This window comes from Triticum urartu, unplaced genomic scaffold (genome assembly GCF_003073215.2).
Source record: "Triticum urartu cultivar G1812 unplaced genomic scaffold, Tu2.1 TuUngrouped_contig_248, whole genome shotgun sequence".
NCBI classification, from domain to species: domain Eukaryota; kingdom Viridiplantae; phylum Streptophyta; class Magnoliopsida; order Poales; family Poaceae; genus Triticum; species Triticum urartu.
The window spans coordinates 46,088-58,576 of record NW_024112961.1 but is presented as its reverse complement, the minus strand read 5'-3'; positions in this window follow the sequence as shown (position 1 = coordinate 58,576).

Sequence of the window (12,489 nt, the reverse complement as noted above, 5' to 3'; positions counted from 1 at the left end):
GGATCACGCGGGTATCTTGGAATCATTCCGATAGTTTTGTGACGAGAACATTGTTCTTGGTGCCTCCTGACATTTAGGGGTTGTGGCAGTGTCCCGGGGAGTTGAGCTCCGAGGTGTTGTCATCACAATTTTATCGTTGAGATTCTGGAATACCTGAGTTTCGCCGACATTGAAAATCTCTTTTATGCAGCTGTTGGTGAGATAATCTCGACGCCACCCAATACTGGGGCGGGAGTTCGGGAGTATTGCCATAACTTGTATAACGGATGCTTTTCGAAGGTTGAGGTAAATGATTTCCGAAGGTTTCTTGGTTATGTGTTGAAGGATGGATGCAGCTGGATGTAGGATTTGCTAGATTTGGGTGAGATATTATGCTTCCCCTGTATCCCCAACACCTGATTGCATAACCGGAAAGGTTCGGGAGTTTCATAGGTGGGAATTCTTGTAACTCTAGTTCTTCTTCCGCGGATATTTGGTTTGGGATTGGGCAATCCTCACCAAGTATTCGTTCTTGTCTGTACCTTGTTGATTTATTCTTCTACCTCTTTCTAAGTGGCTTCTCAATTTATGGAAATGTGACCATTTCAATTGAAATGCATTCATTCATTTTGTTCGGATGTGAAGACTATAAGTTGCAATTTCTATCCGTTTGATTCAGCTTGAATATTTGTCTGTCAATATGCTAACGGATGTCACCCTCTTCAGGATGGCTCCTGCTAAGGGCAACAATCAGAATCAGGATCCGCCACCACCACCTCCACCTCCGGAGGCATGGCAAGCTGTGATGGCCGCTACCAATGCAAACACGCAGCTGATCATGCAAATTCTGGAAGAGCGCAATCAAGGGAATCATGGCCATGGCAACAATCAGAATCAGTTTGCTACACTCAACCAGTTCCTCGCTAATCAGCCAAAGACCTTCAGCAACTATGTCGAGGCCTCAGACGCTGATGATTGGCTCGTGGATATATGAAAGCATTTCGAGTGCAGCAACGTCAGGCCTGAGGACTTTGTCAAGTTTGCCTCCTTCCAACTCAAAGACCAAACCGCAGAATGGTTTCAACAATACAAAGATTCCAGAGGAGGCCGTGTGATTACCTGGGATGAATTCTGTCAAGACTTCAGAGCTCATCACATTCCTCAGAGTGTTGTTGAAACCAAGCGTGAGGAATTCCGCAACCTGAAGCAAGGCAGCTTGTCTGTTTACCAGTATAACATTCTGTTCCAAAGGCTCGCTCGTTTCGCCAAGCAAGACGTCCCTGACGAGAAGAGCATGATTTATCAGTTCAGGGGTGGCCTCAGAGAAGATCTTCAACTAGCTCTCGTCCTTTTTGAGCCGAAGAAGTACGATGAGTTTTACAACATGGCACTGAAACAAGAGACTGCTCAACTCAAGTGCGATGCTTTCAAGAAGCGAGTCAGAGATGCAACTCCTTCTTCCTCAACTCAAGTGGCTTCTAAGCAGCAAAAGTATTGGCTGCCTCCTCCTCTGTTCCATCAGCCTTATCAGCAAAAAAGCAAAGGTGGCAATGGATCTTCCCACTCACCCAACCCAGGCTTTCAGAACAAGACTTCGTCTTAAGCTCCAAGATCAAGTGCTCCGTATCACCGTCCGCTTTCAGAGGTCACGTGCAACAAGTGCCAACAGAAGGGTCACTATGCCAACAAATGCTTCAATCAGAGGCGCCTTCCTCCTCCTCCTCCTCCTGTGAGATCTGCTAGCAATGAAGTGGTCAAGCATAACCCCAAGCACGCCAAGGTCAACTTGTTGAACGCAGCTCGGGCAGAGGACTCGCCAGATGTGATTATGGGTAACCTTCCTGTTAATGATGTTCTTGCAAAAGTTCTTTTTGACACTGGTGCATCGCTTTCTTTTATTTCAAGACCATTTGTTGCCAAGCATGAATTTGTGACCAAAAGGATTCCTTTCCCGTTGAAGATTGTGTCCCCGGGCAAGCAAATGACATCTAACAATTGCGTCCCGGATGTTACTATCACGTTGGGCGACTATAAGTTTCTATCCTCTCCAGTGGTCCTTGGTAACTCGGATATTGATCTTATTCTTGGAATGGACTGGCTTTCTAAGCACAAGGCTCAGCTTGATTGTGCTGCTAGGCAGATTCAATTGACTCATTCGTCTGAGGATGTAATTGTCTTTGCCGCAAGGGATGATACCATTCGACTGTTTTCTCTCAATGAGAAGGGCGAGCTGGATGCCATCTCTCAAATTCCAGTCGTTTGCGAATATCAAGACATCTTTCCAGAAGAGCTTCCAGGAATGCCTCCGCACCGGCCAGTTGAATTCGTCATCGATCTTGAGCCTGGCACGGAACCTGTTTGCAAATATCCTTAGAAGCTTGGACCTGAAGAGTTGAAGGAGCTGAAGAAGCAACTTGATATTCAAGAGCGAATGGGTCTCATCTGACCTAGTTCTTCTCCGTGGGGTTGTGGAGTTATTTTTGTGAAGAAGAAGGATGGAACGGACCGACTTTGTGTTGACTATCGTCCATTGAACAAGAAGACCATAAAGAACAAGTACCCACTTCCCAACATCAACGAGCTGTTTGAACAACTCAAAGGTGCTCAAGTATTCTCCAAGCTTGATCTCCGTATGGGCTATCATCAGATTCGCATTCGTGAGCAAGATATCCCTAAGACAGCATTCAGAACAAGCTATGGTTCATATGAATACACTGTCATGTCTTTCGGCCTCGTCAATGCTCCTCCAACATTCTCTCGCATGATGAACTTCATTTTCAACCCCTACACAAATGACTTCGTCTTGGTCTACCTCGATGACATTTTGGTCTTTTCCAAGAATAAGGAAGATCATGCTAAGCACTTGCGTTTGGTGTTGGATAAGCTCAGAGAACATCAGTTCTATGCCAAGTTTTCAAAGTGCGAGTTTTGGCTCGATGAGGTTCTCTACTGTAACACCCCGGATGTAACTTTCCCAATTTGTACTCCAACTCTTGCCGTTTCGGCGTTAAGTTATTCTATTTTCTCGGGTTCGGGTCTTTGTCTCCGTGTGTTGTTTTCGTTGTCATGCATCTCATATCATGTCATCATGTGCATTGCATTTGCATACGTGTTCGTCTCATGCATTTGAGCATTTTCCCCGTTGTCCGTTTTGCATTCTGGCGCTTCGTTTTCCTCCGGTGGTCATTTCTACCTTTCTTTCGTGTGTGGGGATTAAACATTTCCGGCTTGGACCGAGACTTGCCAAGCGGCCTTGGTTTACTACCGGTAGACCGCCTATCAAGTTTCGTGTCATTTGGACTTCGTTTGATACTCCAACGGTTAACCGAGGGACCGAAAAGGCCTCGTGTGTGTTGCAGCCCAACACCCCTCCATTTTGGCCCAAAACCCACCTAAGCCTTCTCCATCATCTAGAGCGTTCGATCACGATCGCGTGGCCGAAAACCGCACCTCATTTGGACTCTCCTAGCTCCCTCTACCTATAAAACTAGCCCCTCCTATGAAATTCCGGATCCCCCTCGTCCTCAAACCCTAAATCCACCTCGCGCCGCGCCGGACGTGTCCGTTCAGGCCGGACACGCCGCCGCCGCCGCCCACAGCCAGTGGCAGCGCCCACGTGGCCGACGTTCCACTGCCGCCGCCACAGCCCGCTTGGGCCCGGGGCAGGCCCTCCCGGCCGAGCCGCCCCGCGAGCCGCCCGCCGCCTCCTACTTCCTCCCGCGCCGCTTGCCGCCTCCCCGCCGCCACCGCGCCGGCGCCGCGCCGCCGCCGCGCGCCATCGCCGCCCGGAGCTCCACGCCGCCCAAGCCGGCGCCGCCCGGGGCCGCGCCCCGCCGCCTTCCCTCGCTGCCCGGGTCCGCTGCCCCGCCGCCCGGCAACCTCTCCTCGCCGGCAAGCTCTGGCCCGGCCCCTCCTACTCCGGCGACGAACTCCGGTGAGGATCTGGCGGTCCTCGATCCATGCGCCAGATCCAGATCCGTGAACAGTAAACCCTAATCCGGAGGTTGATTTTTTCTCTAAGTCCCGAAATTGCGGATCCATATGCTCATGTTCTTAGCTCCGTAACTTTGCATCCGTAGCTCCGATTCATGCATATAGCATATCAAAATGTTCATCTCAGAGAGTACATCATTCATTCCATTGCATCATTTTCATTTGAGTTCATCTTGATGCCCGAAATGCTGTTAGAAGAGGGCTACTTGAGATAATTGTCAGATTTGCTACTCCGTTTAGCTTTTTGTCATTTTTGCCATGATTAATGTGTGCATGATATGCCCTGATGTTCTACATATGTTTTGTTAAAGGTTTTGTTATCTTTCCAGAGGTGAAACCCGTGTATTTTTGTGATGAGTGTGGTGACTAGTGCAAGCTTGCAAAGTGGTGCACTCGGTAATTCTGTTTTCAGGAACTTAGCAATTCCACTAAGTCCTTGATCTGTTTATCTCATGATGCCATATGTTCATGTTGTTTCCTAGTGATCCATGCCTCTTTTGAGGATGATCAGTAAGGATGTTTTGTTAATATTGTAGTGCTCTATCCATCCATGTCTTTGTTTGCAATTATGGAGCACCCTAGCTTGAGTCAATCGAGCTCTACTTTTGCTACTTTGTGAATCTGGACAGATTGTCAACTTGTTTGCAATTTTGCCGATGATGTTGTAGTTGATCCGTGCATGCTATGCTTTTGTTCTTGCGATGTCTAGCTTGCATTTTGTGTATTCTTGATGGATGTATGCTTAGTTTGTCATGACTTGCACCGTAGTGAGTGCATCGAGCTCGCAAACATGCCTACTTGAGTTATGTTTCAGCATGTGCCAGTTTTCACCAAGTCTGTAAACTGATTATGTTTTTGCTATGTTCACATGCTTGCGATTGTATTTTCTGATCCCTTTTGGCTCAAGGTCACTAAGGGACTTTTGTTAAGCTCTTTGAGTAGCTCCATGCCATGCTTTACTTTGCCATGTTCAGGTCCTGTAGCATGTAGGTTTGTTGCTCCGAAGAGTGCTATCTGATCTGAAATTCCAGACAAATGTTGATTTCACTAAGTCTGAGATCTGTTTACCATATGCATTTTTGCCATGCTTGTTTGAACCTGTTGATGGATGAATTGGCCGTAGCTCAGTGCTAGACTTTTGTTAAGCATCTTGAATTCATCCCTGCCATGTATTTTGTTGTCATGTTTGGGTGCTGTAGCATGTTCATCTCATTGCATTTAGTTGGCTACTTGCTGTAAATCGCAGACCGGTGTCATTTTTGAATCGCTTGCCATTTCCAAACCGTAACTCCGATTCCGATGATCTTTATATCGTTTTCAAGCGATTTCATCTCATCTTTCCAGTGGCACACTTGGATTTCCAAGTTGAGGCCAGGTTCTTGCATTTCCTGTCATATCTTGCATATGCATCCCGCATCGCATCCCGCATAGCATACCATCATTGCATCATATTGCTTGATCCTTGCACGTGGTTGATTGTATCCTTGTTGCTTGTTTTTCTTGTTTGGGTAGAGCCGGGAGACGAGTTTTCTAACGAGGAGCCCGTTGAGTTTTCTTTCGAGGATCCATTCAACTCTGACAACTGTGCAGGCAAGATGATCATACCCTCGAAATCACTACTATCTTTGCTATGCTAGTTTGCTCGCTCTTTTGCTATGCCATTGATATGATGCCTACCACTTGCTTTCAAGCCTCCCAAATTACCATGTCAAACCTCTAACCCACTATGTCCTAGCAAACCGTTGTTTGGCTATGTTACCGCTTTGCTCAGCCCCTCTTATAGCGTTGCTAGTTGCAGGTGAAGATTGAAGGTCGTTCCTTGTTGGAACGTTTATTTACTTGTTGGGATATCATTATATTATCTTGTTATCTTAATGCATCTATACACTTGGTAAAGGGTGGAAGGCTCGGCCTCTCGCCTAGTGTTTTGTTCCACTCTCGCCGCCCTAGTTTCCGTCATATCGGTGTTATGTTCCCGGATTTTGCGTTCCTTACGCGGTTGGGTTATAATGGGAACCCCTTGATAGTTTGCCTTGTTTAAAGCTTTTCCAGCAATGCCCAACCTTGGTCTTACCATTTGCCACCTAGCCTCTTTTCCCTTGGGTTTCCGGAGCCCGAGGGTCATCTTATTTTAAACCCCCCCGGGCCAGTGCTCCTCTGAGTGTTGGTCCAACCTAGAGCCTCTTGCAGCGCCACCTCGGGGAAACTTGAGGGCTGGTTTTAGTTGTACGGATTGCTTATCCGATTGTGCCCTGAGAAAGAGATATGTGCAGCTCCTATCGGGATTTTTCGGCACATTCGGGCGGTGTTGCTGGTCTTGTTTTAACCCGTCGAAGTGTCTTGAGTAACCGAGATACCGAGTCTGATCGGAACGTCTTGGGAGGAGGTCTATTCCTTCATTGACCGTGAGAGCTTGTCATGGGCTAAGTTGGGACTCCCCTGCAGGGATTTGAACTTTCGAAAGCCGTGCCCGCGGTTATGGGCAGATGGGAATTTGTTAATGTCCAGTTGTAGATAACTTGAACCTTAACTTAATTAAAATGAATCAACTGAGTGTGTTACCGTGATGGCCTCTTCTTGGCGGAGTCCGGGAAGTGGACACGGTGTTGGAGTAATGTTTGCGCAGGTTGTTCTCTAGTTTCTCGCTCGCGCTTTGCCTCCTCTTCTCGCTCTCTTTTGCGAATAAGTTTAGCCACCATACTATGCTAGTCGCTTGCTGCAGCTCCACATACTTTACCTTGCCTTTCCTATAAGCTTAAATAGTCTTGATCGCGAGGGTGCGAGATTGCTGAGTCCCTGTGGCTCACAGATTACTATTACACCAGATGCAGGGCCTGATGATTCCGCTCCAGGAGACGCGTTTGAGCTCAAGTGGGAGTTCGACGAGGACTCTCAACATTACTATGTTTCCTTTCCTGATGATCAGTAGTGGTGCCCAGTTGGGGGTGATTGGGACCGTGTCGCTTGTTGGGTTATCTTTTATTTTGGCGCCGTAGTCGGGCCATGAGTGATTGGTTGATGTAATGTTATTTATGTACTTGATTGATGTGGCGAGTGTAAGCCAACTATGTTATCTCCCCTTTATGATTTATATTACATGGGATGTTGTGAAGATTGCCTAACTTGCGACATATGCCCTCAATGCGATTATGCCTTTAAGTCGTGCCTCGACACGTGGGAGATATAGTCGCATCGAGGGTGTTACATCTACCTTGGGCATATCATCTCTGCCAAGGGCATAGCGGTGAATCCTGAGAAGGTGTCTGCAATTGTGAATTGGGAACCACCTCAGAACGTGAAGCAACTCCGCAGCTTCCTTGGTCTCGCAAGCTATTGACCAAGGTTCGTTGAGAACTTCTCTAAGATCGCAAAGCCTCTTTCCAACCTTCTCCAGAAGCATGTGAAGTACGTTTGGTCTCCTGAATGTGACATCGCTTTCAACACCCTGAAAGAGAAATTAGTCACTGCTCCAGTTCTGACTCCTCCTGATGAATCCAAACCGTTCGAGGTCTTCTGTGATGCTTCTCTTCAAGGTCTTGGTGTAGTGTTGATGCAAGAGAAGAAAGTTGTGGCCTATACTTCTCGCTAGTTGAAGCCCAATGAAAAGAACTACCCCACTCATGACCTCGAGTTGGCGGCAGTTCTCCATGCTCTTTTGACTTGGAGACATCTCTTATTGGGAAGAAAAGTGGATATCATCACTGACCACAAGAGTCTCAAGTACATCTTCACTCAGCCTAACCTCAACCTCAGGCAGACTCGTTGGGTCGAAATGATTCAAGAGTATAATTCGAGTATCGAATATACTCCAGGCAAGGCCAATGTAATTGCTGACGCATTGAGCAGGAAGGCTTACTGCAACAGTTTGATTCTCAAGCCTTACCAACCCGAGCTTTGTGAAGCTTTCCGCAAACTCAATCTGCAAGTTGTTCCTCAAGGTTTCCTCGCCAACCTCCAAGTCTCTCCTACTTTGGAAGATCAGATTCACGAGGCTCAACTTCTTGATTCTATGGTGAAGAAGGTGAAGATTGGGATTGTCAAGAGTCAACCCAAGTACAAGTGCTATCGCCTTGATGACAAGGATACTCTATTCTTCGAGGATCGCATTGTTGTGCCTAAAGGTGACCTTCGTAAAGTCATTATGAACGAGGCTCACAATTCACTCCTCTCTATCCACCCTGGAAGTACAAAGATGTACCATGACCTCAAGCAGTCGTATTGGTGGACTCGAATGAAGCACGAGATTGCTCAGTTCGTGAATGAATGTGATGTCTGCAGAAGAGTGAAGGCAGAACACCAACGACCAGCTGGTCTCCTCCAACCTCTCGCCATTCCAGAATGGAAGTTTGACCACATTGAGATGGACTTCGTGACTGGATTTCCAAAGTCCAAGCGTGGCAATGATGCTATCTTCGTTGTCATCGACAAACTCACTAAAGTGGCACACTTTCTGCCTATCAAAGAATCTATCACAGCAGCTCAATTGGCAGAGCTATATACCTCTCGGATTGTTTCTCTGCACGGCATTCCGCATTTGATTTCTTCAGATCGTGGCAGCATCTTCACCTCCAAGTTTTGGGATTCTTTTCAGAAGGCCATGGGCACCAACATCCGTTTCAGCACAGCTTTTCATCCTCAAACTAGTGGTCAAGTCAAGCGTGTCAATCAGATTCTTGAAGATATGCTCAGGGCTTGCGTCATCTCTTTCGGCATGACGTGGGAAGATTGTCTTCTATATACCGAGTTCTCCTACAACAACAGTTACCAAGCGAGTTCGGGCAAGGCCCCATTTGAAATTCTCTATGGCAGGAAGTGCCGTACTCCTCTTAACTGGTCAGAGACTGGTGAACGTCAACTTCTTGGCAATGGCTTGATCACAAAGGCAGAAGAGATGTGCAAAGTCATTCGTGATAATCTCAAAGCCGCACAATCGCGCCAGAAGAGTTACTATGATAGTAAGCATCGTGACTTGGCCTTCGAGATCGGAGACCATGTTTACCTCCGCGTCTCTCCAATGAAAGGTACTCGTCGCTTTGGTATCAAAGGGAAGCTTGCCCCTAGATACGTGGGTCCTTTCAAGATCTTAAGCAAAAGAGGCAATCTCGCCTATCAACTTGAGCTTCCCTCCAACTTTGCAAACGTGCACGACGTGTTTCATGTCTCTCAACTCCGCAAGTGCTTCAAGGCTCCTGACCGCACCGTCAACTTCGAAGACATTGATCTCCAAGAAGACCTTTCTTATCGTGAGCACCCCGTTGCTATTCTTGAAGAAACTGAGCGCAAGACTCCTAACAAGTCAATCAAATTCCTCAAAGTCAAGTGGTCACATCATTCCGACCGTGAAGCCACGTGGGAACGCGAGGATCACCTCCGTTCTGAGTACCCAGAGTTTTTCCAGTCCTAGATCTCGGGACGAGATCCTTTCGTAGTGGTGGAGTGTTGTAACACCCCGAATGTAATTTACCTTATTTGTACTCCAACTCTTGCCGTTTCCGGCCCTAAGTTATTTTATTTCCTCGTTGCCGGTTTTTTGTCTCCGTGTGTTTTGTTCTTTTTCATGCCTCTCATATCATATCATCATGTGCATTGCATTTGCATACGTGTTCATCTCATGCATCCGAGCATTTTCCCCGTTGTCCGTTTTGCATTCCGGCGCTCCTATGTCCTCCGGTGGTCCTTTCTACCTCCTTTCATGTGCGGGTACTAAACGTTTCCGGATTGGACCGAGACATGCCATGCGGCCTTGGTTTACTACCGGTAGACTGCCTGTCAAGTTTCGTGCCATTTGGACTTCGTTTGATACTCCAATGGTTAATCGAGGGACCGAAAAGGCCTCGTGTGTGTTGCAGCCCAACACCCTTCCAAAGTGGCCCAAAACCCACCTAAACCCCTTCCATCATCTAGAGCGTTCGATCACGATCGCGTGGCCGAAAGCCGCACCTCATTTGGAGCTTCCTAGCTCCCTCTACCCCTTTATAAAGATCCCTACATTCCAAATCCGGGCGAAACCCTAAAATTCCGCTCCCCGCGCCGCCGGACACAACTCCGCCGACAGACACGTCCGGTTTGCACCACCGCCGCCACGTGGCGTGCCCCTACTGGCCCGGCCGCATCTCCTCGCCGCCGGCCCAGGAGAGCCCGCGCGCGGCCCCCGCGGCCCAGGGCGTCGCCGCCTCGCCCGAGCGGAGCCTCCGCTCCGACACTGCCCGCCGTCTCCGGCACCGGCCACCACCGCGGCACTGCCCCTCCGTCGTCTCCGTTCCCAAGTCCGGCGAGCTCCACCGCCTCTCCCTCGGATCCGGCGACCCTCGACAACTCTGGCGAACAGTAACTCCGGCGAACCTCGGGATCCGCGCCGGTTGGATCTGAATCTGAGATCCACCTCGGTTGACTTTTGCCCCGAAATCCTAATTATTTTGCATTCTTCCACATACCATAACTCTGCATCCGTAGTTCTGATTCGTGCGTGTAGCATATCAAAATGTTCGTCTCGACGAGTACATCATTTCATCTCATTGCATCATTTTCATTTAAGCTCATCTTGATGCCCGAAATGCTGTTGGAAGAGGGCTATGTGATGATTATGTCAGATCTGTTTCAGCAAATGGCCTTTTGTCATTTTTGCCATGATTAATGTGTGCATGCTATGATCCTGAGCTCTACATGTGTTTTGATGAATGCCATGCCCTCTTTACAGGGGTGTATGCCATGTATTTTTGCGATCTTTGTGGTGACTAGCACAAGCATGCAAAGTAGCTTACTCGGTGATGCTGATTTCAGGGACTTAGAATTTCACTAAGTCCTTGTCCTGATATTATTTTTATGCCATATGTTTATGTTGTTTCCTAGTGATCCGTGCCTCTTTTGAGGATGATCAGTAAGGATGTTTTGTTAATATTGTGGTGCTCTATCCATCCATGTCTTTGTTTACAATTATGGAGCACCTTAGCTTGAGTCAATCGAGCTCTACTTTTGCTACAAAATGTTCCTGGCAGATTGTTAACATGTTTAGCGATTTTGCCGAGGTTGTTGATATTGATCCGTGCATGCTATGTTGTTGTTCTTGCCATGTGTAGCTTCTATACCATGTCTTCTTGATGGGTGTATGCTTAGTTTGTCACGCAATGCCTCGTAGTGAGTGCATCGAGCTTGTAAACATGCCTACTTGTTAATCTGTTTTGTATGCTCCAGTTTTTCACTAAGTCTGAATCTGTTTATGTTTTTGCTATGTTCACATGCTTGCAATTGTATTTTATGACCCCTTTTGGCTTATGGTCACTAAGGGACTATTGTTATATGCTTAGAGTAGCTTCATGCCATGCCTTGCTTTGCCATGATATGTTCCTGTAGCATATAGTTATCATGCTCTAAACATTGCCTCCTGATGATAAATTCCTGATATGCTGTTAATTTCACCAAGTCTGGAACCTGTAATCATTTGCACTTTTGCCATGCTTGTTTGAACCTGTTAATGGATGAATTAGCCGTAGCTAAGTGTTCATCTTTTGTCAAGCATCATGAGTGGATCCCTGCCATGTATTTTGTTGTCATGTTTGGGTGCAGTAGCATGTTGTTCTTGTTGCATTTAGAAGGCTACTTGCTGTTTATTGCAGATCGGTGCCATATTTGTTTTGCTTGCCATTTCCAAACCGTGCATCCGATTCCGGTGATCTTTATATCGATTTCAACGGAAATCACCTCACCTTTTCAGTGGCACTCTTGGATTTCCAAGTTGAGTCCAGATTCAATCATTCCTTTCCAAATCATGCATATGCATCATATATCGCATCCCGCATATCATTACTATGTTTGCATCATGTTGGTTGAGCATTGCACGTGGTTGATTGTGTTCCTTTTGCTTGTTGTTCTTGTTTGGGTAGAGCCGGGAGACGAGTTCGTGAACGAGGAGCCCGTTGAGTTCGCTTACGAGGATCAAGGCAACTCCGAGAATTTTGCAGGCAAGATGACCATACCCTCGAAATCACTTGTATCTTTGCTTGCTAGATGCTCGCTCTTTTGCTATGCCTATGCTACGATACCTATCACTTGCTTATCATGCCTCCCACATTGCCATGTCAAACCTCTAACCCACCATGTCCTAGCAAACCGTTGGTTGGTTATGTTACCGCCTTGCTCATCCCCTCTTATAGCGTTGCTAGTTGCAGGTGAAGATTGGAGATCGTTCCTTGTTGGAACATGTTTATTGTTGGGATATCACCATATTATCTTGTTTATCTTAATGCACCTATATACTTGGTAAAGGGTGGAAGGCTCAACCTTATGCCTAGTGTTTTGTTCCACTCTTGCCGCCCTAGTTTCCGTCATATCGGTGTTATGTTCCCGGATTTTGCGTTCCTTACACGGTTGGGTTATAATGGGAACCCCTTGACAGTTCGCCTTGAATAAAACTCCTCCAGCAATGCCCAACCTTGGTTTTATCATTTGCCACCTAGCCTCTTTTTCCCTTGGGTTTCCGGAGCCCAAGGGTCATCTTTATTAAACCCCCCGGGCCAGTGC